The following is a 13,666-nucleotide window of genomic DNA, read 5'->3' as shown; positions in this document are numbered from 1 at the left end:
ATTGTTACCAACTTCAAATAGAGGGTTAATATCCAAAATATATAAAGAACTATATATCAAAAACTATATACCAAGAAAATAAATAGCCCAGGTTGCTGGAGAGATGGCCCAGCTGTTAAGAGTACTAGCTGCAAGCTGGGCGCTGGGGCACAGGCCTGTAACCCCAGCACTCAGGGAAGCAAAGCCAGGCAGATCTCTGTGGGTTTGAAGCCAGACTGGTCTGGTCTACAAAGTGAGTCCAGGACAGCCAGTGTTTGTTACACAGAGAAACCCTGTGTAAAAAAAAAGGCACTGTCTGCTCTTCCAGAGGACCCAGATTCTATTCCCACCACCCACATGGCAGCTCACAACAGTCTGCAACTCCAGTTCCAGAGGATCCAACACCCTCAATGCAGACAGCCAGGCAGGAAAAACACCAGTGCACTTGAAATTAAAATAAATAAATTTTTTTGCAGGTATACATGCAGATAGAGCACTCATACATAAAATAAATAAATAAATAGAAAAAGAGAGCGTTATTTAAAAATAAATAAATAATTTTTAAAAAGAAAAATAAGAAATAAGCCAATTAAAATGGGATATTGTTTTAAACAAAGAATTCTCAAAAAAAAAAAAAAAAGGAGATTCAACTAGCTGAGAAACATTTTAAATAAATGTTAAACACCCTTCGTCATCAGGGAAACTACTTTAAGAATTCACTTTACACGCATCACAATGGCTAAAACAAATGACAGCTCATGCCGGCATGATGTGGAATAAGGGGACACCTCTCCATCGCTGGTGGGAGTACAGCCATACTAGAGGAGACACAGCCCTAACGAGACAGGTCTTGTCACCAAATGAAGCTTCTTGGGACTGGATTACATCTACTTGAGTTATTGTCCAAAGGGGTCCCCATGGGAAGCCCCCAACAACCCAGGCTATTTCCAAGACTACAAGTTTGCTCTCCAAAACCTGACAGCAAGGCACCATCACTGAAGACAACACCTAGAAGAACTCACTGAGCACGGAGAAGTCAAGTCGGTGCCGACACGGAGCCTTCACCCCCATCACCTAGTATCTAGTTGGTGCGGGAGGGTACTCCGTGTGCTACCAAAGAGAAATGCCAACACCAAGCCAGCCACAACCCAGGTGAGAACCAGCCTCCTCCTTTTTTCTTTTGAGCTTCACCTTATTTTTTATTTTATTTTATTTATATATATATATTTTTTCTCTCTCTCTTTTTACCCTACAGATCCCTTTTATAGCTATTATGGCTTCCAGCCTCGTGGTTTTGTGGGATTCGTGAGTGCACAAACACGTGGGTCTCTGCATCTGCGTCTGTTTCCTGTGCCTCTTGTTTTGAGCTCTTTCCCTTCTGTTTGTTTGTTTCCCAATGTGTTAATTTTAGTTTTCTTCTTTTATTTTATCTTATTAGTCTCCCTTAGAAGATTTTTTTTTCTGAGAAACAGAAAGGGGGTAGATCTGGATGGGAGGGGAGATGGGAGAAACTGGGAGGAGCAGGAGGGGAACCATAAGTAGATATAGTATATGAGGGGGAAAAAAATCCATTTCCAATAAGGACAAAAAGGGAGACCCCTTTCCTACCAACACACCACATCTGACCTTTAACCCCTCCGTCCTCTGCTGTGGTGGGATCTTGCTGCTCCAGGCCACCTCTCAACCCTTGCCACGTTGAGTCTGTATTTCTGTCTGTAGCTCATCCAACTGAAGTTTATCCCGTCTTTTGGGGGGTTGGTCTGAGCTCACTATGTAGACCAGGCTATCACCAAAGAATGACTGCATCTCCTTGTCCAGCTATGGGCCAGCTTTCAAACTCCAGTCAGAACTGACCTCCTCCCTGCTCTCTGCTATAAGCCTCTCTCCTAGCTCCTACTCACCCAGAGCCTCTGTCCTCCCCAGGAGTGCACATCATGTCGTAACATGTGCCTGGGTGACGTGTGAGTGACTCTTCCTGGCACACAGAAACCTCAAAATCAACTTAGCATCAAATGAAGAAATGCAATGTACTGTCTTTTGTTCTGGATGTAGAAACTGCAGTTGGGGGAAGATGAATAGTTTCCCCAAGGCCACGCCCACTCAGTGCCAGTGGCAAGCCCAGAGCCTGATCCAAACGTGATCCCCAGCGTGTGTTTCTCTCACTGACCCCTTAACTTCCTGCCACCACTAAATCAAGGCAGAAGCCTCAAGCCCTGTACTGGTAACTTCTGTTTTGTTTGCTTCCTTGTTTCTTAGTTTTCTCTGTTGTGTTCTTTAAGGCAAAATCTCCGGTAGCTCAGGCTAGTCCAAACTCGCTGTGTAGCTGCTGAGGGTGACTTTAAACTGCTCCTGTCTCCGCCTCTCAAGTACAGGGATTACAGGGGTGTACCACCCCACCCAACTCAGTACTTACTACACACCCAGAAGAATGAAGGAATATAGATGCATGATTAAAAGAACACCAGCCAATCACCTGCCTAAACCCCGCTCCTGAAACTACCCTCCCTGTCCAAGTTAAGCACCATCTCACACACACACACACACACACACACACACACTCATGTTAAGCACCGCCTTGTTCTGTTTCATGTTTGCGCCATTTTCCCGAGTCTCCGTAGCAATGCATTTACTGCCCTTTGCTTGCTGGGCTCGCTTGCTGGGCTCGCTGTGTGTTTGCTACTCCGTCTCCAGAGCTACACAGCATCCATGATCTCTTCAATGCTCACTTGTCCATCCTGCCTGCGCTGTGACCCAGAGCAGCTGCTTACAAGGAAAGCCAGCCACAAAAGCAGGTGGAGCCCTCCCCTCGCAGAGCACCGACTCTCCTAAAAGCCACTTTATTTTAGGCACTGAGTTAATAGCGCACAAATGACATGCACAGTTCTGTGGAATTAGCATATGTCTTGATTTTTTTTTTTCTGAAAGGAAAGAATTTTGTACGTGTTCAAAAAGTCAGCTTGTTCAGGCCCTTTTCTGACAGGGCTGTTTTGATTCCAGTTGTCTGACAGCAGGTGATCTGACCTTGTGTTTGGAGGCAGAAAAGAGGCCCCAGGAGAGTTCAAGGAAAAACAGGCTCAGAGGACCTCCCAGACCCCCCTCTTCTCCCTGCGCAGCCCTCACCATGGTGGCTTTGGCCCATAGCTGCCCTAGCCCAGGAACCCAGTGGCAGACAGAAGCAGACCTACTTTGGTTTCCATGACAACTGCAGGCATCAGGAGGCGGACCGAGTGAGCCGCAGCCAACAAGGCAGCTGGTTTGAAGGGTGTTGATCTCTCTGTGGACCGGCAAGGCAGAACCGCTAGGGACCAGCCGTGGCAACCGAGCCAAGAGGAGCCTCCGAAGCTGGGCATGCAAAATCCCCGGGGACCTATCCGTACAGCTCACGCCCTCACCTGCCACCATCCTTCACCCACCTACCTGGACAGAGGCCCACAGTGAGCACAGCACGTCTGTACTCCCCTTCGAACACACACTCACAGCAAAAGCATCACACACCTGTCCTGTACCTGCACCCACCTTCACATGCACAAATACAGCCCCCCCCCACCCCCGCATAAACGTTCACTCGCTCGCCACTGAAAAAGTGTACAGACCGGAGAGATCCAGGCCTGTACACACCTGTCGTGCTCAGAAAGTGAACTTTCTCCTGGTACACACCAACCAGTTTTACGGAGAAAAAGCAGCTCCATCGCCACGTAGGCCTTCACCAGGACGCTCTAAGATACACATTCCCAGGTACAGAGCACAGCCTCCAAGTGCTGACCCTCTGAAGCCCAGGCGTCCACGATCCGGCTCAGAAACAAGACTGCTGTCCTGCCCGGTGCGCAGCTGCAGCAGAGGCCAGCAAACGACACGAGTATACACATATGCCCTCCCGCCCGCTTTATGAGCCATGCTCATAAAGGCAGGAAGGCAGCCCCTCAGTCCTCTTCCTTTACTTAGTGTTTGTGTGCATGTTCCCTCCAGACAAAGATCCCAGCATGCTCCTGTGGTCCAGAATTAAAAACAAAAAGTGTTCTGAAGCAGGAGGCGGTGGCACACCTTTAATCCCAGTGCTGAGGAGGAAGGGGCAGGTGGATCTCTGGGAGTTCAAGGCCAGCCTGGTCTACATAAGACAACTGTCTAAAAATGATAATACTGATAAAATCGAGCTGATAGACCCACAGAGCCACAGAGCCCCTCTTTAAGGCACCCAGTGGACCCACACACACCCACAGACATGGCCACAATGCAAGGAGGGGCTCTGCTTCGAATCCCCAAATAGACGACAATGCCCAGAGCATGGAGTAGATTCCTAGGCCACAGGCCTTCTCCCGGCCTGGCTGTAACCTCTGACAGCCATAGCCTCTTTCCATAAAGGCTGCTCAGAGTCCAAGGTCACAAAAACACCACGGAGGGACATTTTGTTCATTTGACAAAGCCCTCTAAAAATGCAAAGACTGCTGACCCAGCCTCAGTGTCATTCCAACAGGACCTTGTGACTCAATGGCCAGCTGAAAGAGAATGTAGCACACCCTTGTGCTATGTGTCCTATAACAATGTTAGGTATCCTCACAATTGCCAAACGTGCCAGCCGTGTTCTTTCTGGACTTTCACACCACACTGGAAATAAACATTATCTAGAACTCAAAATTCTCAAGGATACAGAAAACCACAACCAATCAAAATTCAGAGTTGTGGACCCCAGTCATAACAGATACAGCTACAGGACAACTCTTGTGCACAAGGCTCAGGGATCATTGCAGAAAGGGGAAAAGAATGATTGTAAGAGCCAGAGGATCAGGGAGTTGGCTGTGAGATTGAGTCTCCAGGAAATATCAGAAGCTGCACCCCTAAAGTCTCTCCAACATGGCTGCCTAAACATTAGCCGAACAAGAAAATGTGGACCGAGAAGAACCCATGAAACCTCAACCCTACAGGCAGCTAAAGAGTGCCAAAAGCAAGAGAAAGTCTTCTCCAGGAAGAGCACACCAATTGTTTATCAAATACCAAATGGTCAGCCCTGAAAAAAACATACATACAAGTATCATCCTACAGGCTTTATTTATGTATTTAGAAACACACCACACACACACACATACACACACACACTCTTACATAACAACGATGAAAAAAGAGGCCATGGATTTGAAGGAGACGCATATGGGATTGGAATAGAGGGAGGAAAAGGCAGTGGGAAATAATGTGATTATAAACTCAAAAAATAAAAGAAACTTTTTTTAAATTCTCAGAGTTGTTAAGATATTCCACCCCATAGGTTATAATCCAGTGGCTACTTTTTGGTTTTATCAGTAATAGTATTAGCATTGTGGGGTACTTGACAACACAATTCTATAGACCTCCTTTGTGTCCCTGAGTAGGATGCAGTAGGAAGGGACGGCACATAGCTTAGCAAGGCCCAGGCCTGAAGAGCCACAGTCCAGGGGGAGGGTTTGGGGAGCAGCTTTGAAACTTGGAAAGATGATGGCAGCCCAGGAAAGGGAGAGAGGAGGCTTCAGAGAAGGAACCACTGATAAACTGGAAAACACAAGCCAGTTTAGTCAAGTGCACAGCCGGAAAGGGCCACTGATGTCCAAGGGGCCTGTGCTGGGCAGAGGGTGTGGGCATGTGTAGCTGGGATCTGGAAGAGAGAGGCCACCAGTGAACAGAGGCCAGACTCAGGGCTGCAGGCCGGGAATTTTGACGCTCAGGAATCACCAGCTGTGGGAATAAGTAAGAGCTGCGCTGTTATGCTGGTCGCATAGCTAAGATGGTAGAGCGCTTGTCCAAGCCCTGGCTTCCATCCCCAGCACCTCCAAAACTGGGCAGGCCCAGAACCCCCAGCTGTCAGGGAGACAGAGGCAGGAAGATCAGAAGTTCAAGGTCTTCTTTAGATACAAAGTGAGTTTAAGGCCAGCCTGGGCTACATTAGACCCTATCTCAAAATCAATCAATCAATTAATTAAAGAGAGAAAGGAAATCAGATAATGAAAATATCTCAGGTAGCCAGATCTCAGGTACACCAAAGCGGGGCAGGAGGCGGACCGAGTGTCTACAGGGCAGTAGATTTGTCCAGGCATGAACAGAACCAGAGAACTGGTGACACCCCACATCCAGCTCAGAGCCTGACCCTCGAAAGGTTCTACATAAATGTTTCCTGAACTGCGTGACGCCGGGGTCACGCGAGGAAAATGGAATTAAGAGTTGGGTGACCCGGAGGGCTAGTTCAGGCCTGGTATTGACTGGTTCCTGGACCTCAGCCGGAGATTTAACCTCTCCCTGTTCTCGATTTCCATGCTGGTAAAGCGAATCCGATAATGCCCTGACCTCCCTGGCTTAGCGGCTGGGGGCTGGCTGCCGGAGGACGCGGGGCTGGGCCAGGCTGAAGTCCTGCTGGCTGATCCCTCCCTCCCTCCAGCTCCGGGACCAGATGCCAGGAGAGCTGGCTCAGCCTTCAGCAATTACCTGCGCCCCCACCAGACACCGGTGCTCGGCTTCCGAGCAGGCAGATGGCGCAACCTCCCCACGAGGCCCACCTTGCGGACCAAATGTGTAGGCAACACGCGCCAGCGTGTGGCAGTTCCAGGACACCAGCGGGCACGAGCCTCAGAGCCCAGAGCCCAGCCCGAGGATGCCGAACAAGGAGCCCCTTCCCTTCCTAGACTAGAGCCCAAGGCAGGCCAACAGCACCTCCAGCTTCAATTCCTGACAAGCCCTCTGAACTGTGAGCGGGTAAGAGGGCTGGCCTCTGCTTTTCTTGGGGAGAGACTGAAGCTCAGAGAGAGTAGGTGGTTTGCAGAAGGGTATGTCAGACAGAAACCCAAGTCTCTCCTCTGTCTGGAGCTGTGATACTTTCAAGGACCACTCCCGTCCTAGGCAAAGGGGCCTAAGTGTTCCTTGGGGACAAGGGAAAGTTCGACATATCTGTGCCTACAGGTACACAAAGAACCCATTTAAAAAAAAAATTAAAAGACATACCTGTAATCTCAGCACTCAGGATGGCAGAGGCAGGTGGGTCCCTATGAGTTCAAGGCCAGCCTGGTCTACAAAGCAAGTCCAGAACAGCCAAGGCTACACAGAGAAATCTTGTCTCAAGGGAAAAAAAAAGTTAAAAGAGGCTTGGCATGATGGCTCAGAGCTGGATCCCCAGAATCCACATGGTAGAAGAAAAGGACCAACTCTTGGAAGTTGTCCTCCATCAGACATGGTCTATGATCTTCACACTCAGACTGAATTCAAGTTGAGTTACTGTGAGTTCAAGGTCAGCCTCGGGTCTTTACTGAAAGTTTGACAATAAAGTAACAAAGGAAAAAAAAAAGAGAAAAGACAAAAAAGACAGGCTGCTGGAGAGATAACACAGTTGATAAAATCCTTGACTTATGAGCAAGAAAACCTGAGCTTGACCCCCAGAACCCACCTAGAAAATCGGAGGGTGGTGACACGTTTCCAATGCCAGCACCAGGGAGGGTAGAGCGAGGTGAGGCTCACCCACTAGCCAGCCACCCTAGCCTAATTGGTGAGCTGGAGGTCAGTGAGACCCCTATCTCAAAAAGCAAGGCGGTGGGGCTGGAGAAGCCACTCACTCTGCAGTTCAGATTGCTCGCAGCTCTACAGCTCTTGAGGAGCGGGGTTCAGTCTGAGCACCCGTACCAGGTGGCTGACAACACCTGGAACTCCAGCCCCAGGGGACTCATCGCCATCTGTGGACCTCCTTGAGCACCTGCGAACTCATAGTGCACAAACTTATGCAGGTGCACATACACACATACAAATAAATAAGCAAATCTGAGAACACAAAGTAGAGAGCAGCTGAAGAATGACATCCAGCACTGACACCTGCCTCCTCTTGCACACGTCACACACACACACTCACACTCACACAGAAGGAGGGAAGTGGTGAGTTAACGCTACTACTCTTGGAATTGTAGATTTTCAGCTTAGAAGGGATCATTAAACAAATCTAAACATGGGTAGATGATCTTGCTGTTTCTCCTTTGTCTCTTATTAACTGAGACCTATCTGCCTCCTTCCAGATCCAGCCGTGAGCTGGAGAGAGGGTTCGGTAGTTAAGGGCGCGTGCTGCACAGACCTGAAGACCTGAGTTCAGGTCTCAGCATCCACCCATAACAAGCCTGGCTGAGTGTCTGTGTGCCTGTGACCCCAGGACTGTGAGGGTAATGAGACAGGGACAGGAGAACCGCTGGGGCTTGCTGACTGCCAGACTAACTGAAACACAAGCTCTAGGTTCAAGGAGAAACCCTGCCTCCAAGGAATAAGGCAGAGAGGTAGAGGCGGACGCTCGGCAACCGCCTTTGACTTGTGTGTGCAGCTGTGCCTGAGCACACACGCACATGTGTGCTTATACCACAAACACAGCGCAGACCCAAATAAACATGGGCATTAAAATTTAAAATACAGAGATCCAGTTGTCCCCATTGGAGCTACATAGAGCAAGTCAAATGTCACCAGTTTTCAAATTGGCTCCTTTTTATCTTTCAGAATTCAAGAACCAATTATACGACCAAGCATGAGACCAAAGGAGACTGATTCTCAGCCAAGAACAGGGAATCAGGTGATGAACTCTAAAATCAGCTTCTGTAGATTCTGGGGATCCAGCTGTTATAGCTACAGGGTAAGAGAAATGAGGGTGAGTGACAGGCTGGCTCAGGACAGAATTGTGCACGTTTTCTGGGAGTGGACAGAGGCTCCCTAGGAACTCTGAGGCCACCTCTTCTGAGGCCACCTCTTCTGAGGCCACCTCTTCTGGTTCCCTTGACGGCTCTTTCTGGTTGTCATCATAGCAATTGTCAACCGTCCTGACACTGGAGCGTGAGGATGACATAATTTAAGTTCACGGTTATCTGGCAGCCATCTTAGAGGCGTAGGAAAAGACACTTCCTGCCGGAAGGCATCATGTCCTCGCAGACTGTGGTGGCTAATCTTGATCATCTACTTGACGGGATTTAGAATCACCATGGGAACAATCTCTGGTCGCGTCTGTGAGGGATTATCTACGTTAGGTTAATGGAGGTAGAAGACACAGTGTAAATATGGGCAGCACCGCTCCATGGGCTGCGGCCATTCCATGGGCTGACTTCTGGGGGTTGTATAAAAATGAGACAGAACATGAGTGATCTCAAGCTTTCATCCCTTTCTGCTTCTTAACTGTAAACACAAAGTGACAGCTGCTGCCTTCTGCCTCTACTGCTATGGCTTTCCTACCATGGTGGACTGTATCCCCTAGAACCCTGAGCCAAAACAAACCCTTCCTTTCCTAGGTTGCTTTTGTTCGGTGTTTCTGTAACAGCATCAACACAAGTAACTGATACAGTGGCGGAGCACAGGAAAAATGGGGCCAGGACTGGACAGATCAGCTCTTTTCACAGCCCAGCGTTCTCTCTTTCTGACAGAATGGCTAAGTTCCTCCCCCACACCCTTCTGTGGTCCTTCTGTGAGTTCCTTTCTCTCTGTCTGGTGCTTCAGAGGTCGGTGCAAATATGAGTTCTTAGCACGTGTCAGGGAGGTGGCTACTCAGTAGCTCACTTGACAGAGGATGCTGGGAAGCAAAGGACCTTTGACAAAGGGTCTTTGCTCCTCTTTGCTGCCCTGCGTGGGTTCCAGAGGAGAGACAGGGGTTTGTACTCTCTCCCAGATGCTCCAGCAGAAGGGTAGGAACGAGTGCCACTGCTCTTGGAGTCCAAACATCTGGCTTTGCACCCACCCCCACGTGCATTGGCTGGGCAAGCCAACTGTCGCCCGACCCATGAAAGTGAGGAGAACGGTGGTGTCTCCCAGCTTCTATGTCATAATGGACGAATTAAGACATATTAGTCTGAGGACAGAAAGACTTCTTAGCAGCTAAGGGGTTGCTGCTCCTCCAGAGGACCTGAGTTCAATTCCCCACATCCACATAGAGCAGCTTGCAACGGCCTGTAACTCCAGCTCCACGGTATCGGATGCCCTCTTCTGGCCTCCTTGAGCAACTGCATGCATGTATGAGCACCCACGTGGATAACCCAACACATAATTAACAATAAAATAAATCTTTAAAAAGAGAGAGAGCTGTCTGTGTGACCCTGAGCCCGACGGCCACGTTAGTCTACTGCAGCTGGAGCCCAGGAAACTAGAGCCATCGAGGTGATTCCTGCCCCACCTGGAAGGATGCTGTGGAGCTAAGTTCAAGTCCTCAGGTCTCCCATCAGGCCTGGAGTCACTCTGTAAAATGATTTGTGAAGTGACAAGCAAAAATATATTACCAATTTAAGAGTGTGATTTGCCTGCAACTTTTTAATCCTCCGGCTGTTGTTGAATAGATTAAAGTGTCTGCTTTGATCCATGCATTTAGATGGAAACATAAATATAGCCATCACTTATTCTCCCAGCCGCAGGGATGGGTGTCGTGCTGTCTCTCACAGGCTTCCGACCCCACCAGGGTACTGCAAAAGAATGACCTTTTTGCCATTCAAATCCCTCTTGCATTTCAGCCCTGACTTTTCAGCTCCCGCCCGGGCCCATCAGCAGCCTCCTAATTCGATCGCTGCTCACGCGGGGAAACCGTCACCAAGAAGCAGGTCCCGGGCGCTGGCGGGAAGCGGCGGCCGCCCATTGGCCTGGCGCTGTGAACTTCCCCTGGCTCGCCAGAGCCCAGCAAAAATAAATCTCCGGAGAAATAGATTTTGAAGAGGAATTCGGTACATAGATCTTCTGTCAGCGGAGCAGACCCTGGCTCAGCCGTTTTTCAGGCTCGCTGCGTATCCAGAAATACATCTCTTTTTACATGGCTCTCTAGCGAGAGTTTCTCTTGCCCGGAGGGGTAGGAGGTGGTGGGGGGAATGAGAGGATGGGAACGCGAGGGCTGCGGGGACTGGGTGGAGAGGGACAGGAAGGCCCGCTGTGCGGACCCCGGCCTTCCCGGTTTTCCTGCATTTCCGGGCGCTCATCAGCTGAGCCTCGGGCCCGCCTGTTCCAGCGTTGTTCCCACGCCGGCTCTGTGCGACCCCTCGGCCCACCCGACCCTTCTTAGTAACAGGCCCGAGGTCCCCGGACGAGACGATACACGGCCGCAGATTGGCGCGCACGCACAAAGAGCTGCAGCACCGCCCGGGGCTCGCTGTTTGTTCTCTGCCTGGCGGTAGCTGCGAACAGCAGGAGCCACGGGCCAGATGGCTGGAGGGAGGTGCGAGCGGATCGCGCTGGCAGGCAATTAGGCCTCAAACAATGGCCAGTGAAATGTCAGAAGTGGCGGGGAAGGGTTGTGGTGGAACAGCGGGGTGACCGCGCGCGGGAGGACGGCGCCAGCGGCCCTGGAGACAGTTCCTGCTTGCTCCCACAGGCCCTTTTGGCAGAGCGAACGTCCAGATGACCCTTTTCCCCAAGGCCCACTCTGACTCCTGCGAGGTCAAGGGAAAGGTTGAGAGGGAGTCTACATCCGAGACGGCAAGCCCCAGGTGTACATCCGGCCTGTAGTGTGCGAGCACCAAATAAAACCAGTCTCACGGTGACGAAGAGACGGAGGGAGGAGCGTCAGGAGTTCAAAGTCACCCTTGACCATATGTATACTGAGTTCGAAGCCAGCCTGAGATACAGAAAACCTCAAAAACGGAGGGTAGGAGAAAGGAAGAGAGCAGCAGAGGGATTGAAAGAGGGGGAAAGGGGCAAGGAAATGGAGTGCTGGGGAGGGAGCAGTGAAAGAAGATGGGGAAGGGAAGAAAGAGAATGGAGAGGAGTGAGGATCGCCCTCCTGGTGGCTACCAGCTATTATGAAAACCTCCCACCCCCTAGATGCTGGGGTTTGAAGAGATGGCAACACCCACCCCCTTGGCCACCACAACTAAGAATTATGTAGAGTAATTAATCAAGAGCTAATGAGAAATGTGTTTTCTCTCCCAGCCTAGCCCCACATCATATTCTTATTAGCTGAGGTTATTACAATAGTAATCATGCGTGCTCCAGGCGCAAATTGGGTTTTTTGCTCCACTGCCACCAATTTAGAAAACCATTAATGGCAAGATAAGGCCCCGTGGCTCACACCAGACCAAGCCTGTGAACGGCTCCTGACTCCCCTGCTCGCTGCACCAACAACACCCATGATCCAGGGGGCGCTCTCCCAGGCACACTGGCTCTTCCGGAAGGAATGAAGGAAAAAAAAAAAAGGCAAACACTAGGTGGGAGGTTCTGAGCCTGAGGGACCTTAGATCTTTCTCAAACATGAGCCCTATACAGCAGTCGCTTGGATGGGACAACCTCATGAAACAAAATATTAACTCAAAACCTGCCACTACAGCCAGAGCACCATAATGTGCCCTTGAGTCGTTTCCCTTCGATGCAGTCTGCTATGGTGAATCTATTATCCCATGCACGAGGTTGCAATTGTTAGGAGGCAGGTTCCTGGGTCCAGCCATCTCAGCAACAAGTTCTATCTGGCTGGCAGGGTCCAAACTGAGTTCATATTCCCAGGCCCCGAAACCCAACTCCTATCCTGCTTCTTCAGGTGTTGTGTTTGTTAACCACTAAAAGAGGTAAAGAGGTAAGTTGCCATTATCTGTTATCTAAGCTAAGGCACACAGGTTGTAAATGTGTTGCCTGTGTTGACTTAAAGCTTGCCCACTCCTTTGTTCCCCTATCACTCTAAATTGCAGGCCAGAGTCCAAGAAAGGAGGTGACAGCAGAGAGCTGAGTCCAGGGTCCTGAAACCCGGTGACCTGGAAAGGCTCAGTCACCCCCTGCTTGACTCCTTGTGTCAAAATATGATTGGTCAATCAACAGCCTACGCTGCTCCCCCTCACTCTGTGCTCCCATCCTTTAAAAATGTTGTATAATCTTCCTTCAGGGATGCAGTTCAGATCCCCAAATGTCTGACTCCCTGCTCATGCACAAAATAACGCTTGCATTTTAAGCTTTTGTCTTGGAAGTGAGTTTTCTCAGCTTCCACCCCGAACCCAACACAATCAGACACAAGCCCTGAAAGAAGTTTCCTTCCACCAGTGAAAAAAATTGGTGACTTAAAAGGTTATTTTTCATAATTTATATATATATACACACATATATACGCTATTTACTTATTTGTGTGTGTGTGTGTGTGTGTGTGTGTGTGTGTGCCACAGCACACACATGGAGGTCAGAAGACAACTTACAAGAGTCAGTTCTCTCCTTCCACCATAAGAGGCCCAAGGATTGAACTCAAGTTATCAGGCTTTGGAGGCAAGAGCCATCATCATATTTGGCAACAAGGACCTTTACCTACTGAACCATCTCCTGGTGATGTAAGTTTTTCATAAAGATAAATATACTCCACTTTTTGATGAAATTCTCAATTACAAAATTGTCTCCACGTGTGTGTGTGTGTGTGTGTGTGTGTGTGTGTGTGTGTAAACGTACTCATATTTCCTTTTGTCTTTTCACATATGAAAGACAGGCTCCTGCCAAGCTGGAGACATGCTAGGCCCTCTGACTGGAAGGAAGAGAAATAAAACCAGAAGTTACTTCTCTTCTGCCCCCATGTGGGATCCTGGATCAAACTCAAGTTCTCAGGACTGCATGGAAGTGTCTTTACCTGCCGAGCAGCTCACCAGCCCCTTTTCCTTTTTCAGTATGTATGAGACCAAGTGTCCCTGGCTTTACACAGGGGTATATAGCAGACAGATAGAGCTAGAAAAAGCAGCATTGTTCTGAGCAGGAGCTTACACAATCCTGAACAGCTAGAGTTCAG

The sequence above is a fragment of the Psammomys obesus genome, unplaced genomic scaffold, assembly GCF_907164565.1.
Source record: "Psammomys obesus unplaced genomic scaffold, mPsaObe1.curated_primary_1811, whole genome shotgun sequence".
NCBI lineage: Eukaryota > Metazoa > Chordata > Mammalia > Rodentia > Muridae > Psammomys > Psammomys obesus.
The sequence above is the reverse complement of the archived record's forward strand: the minus strand, read 5'-3'. Positions refer to the sequence as shown.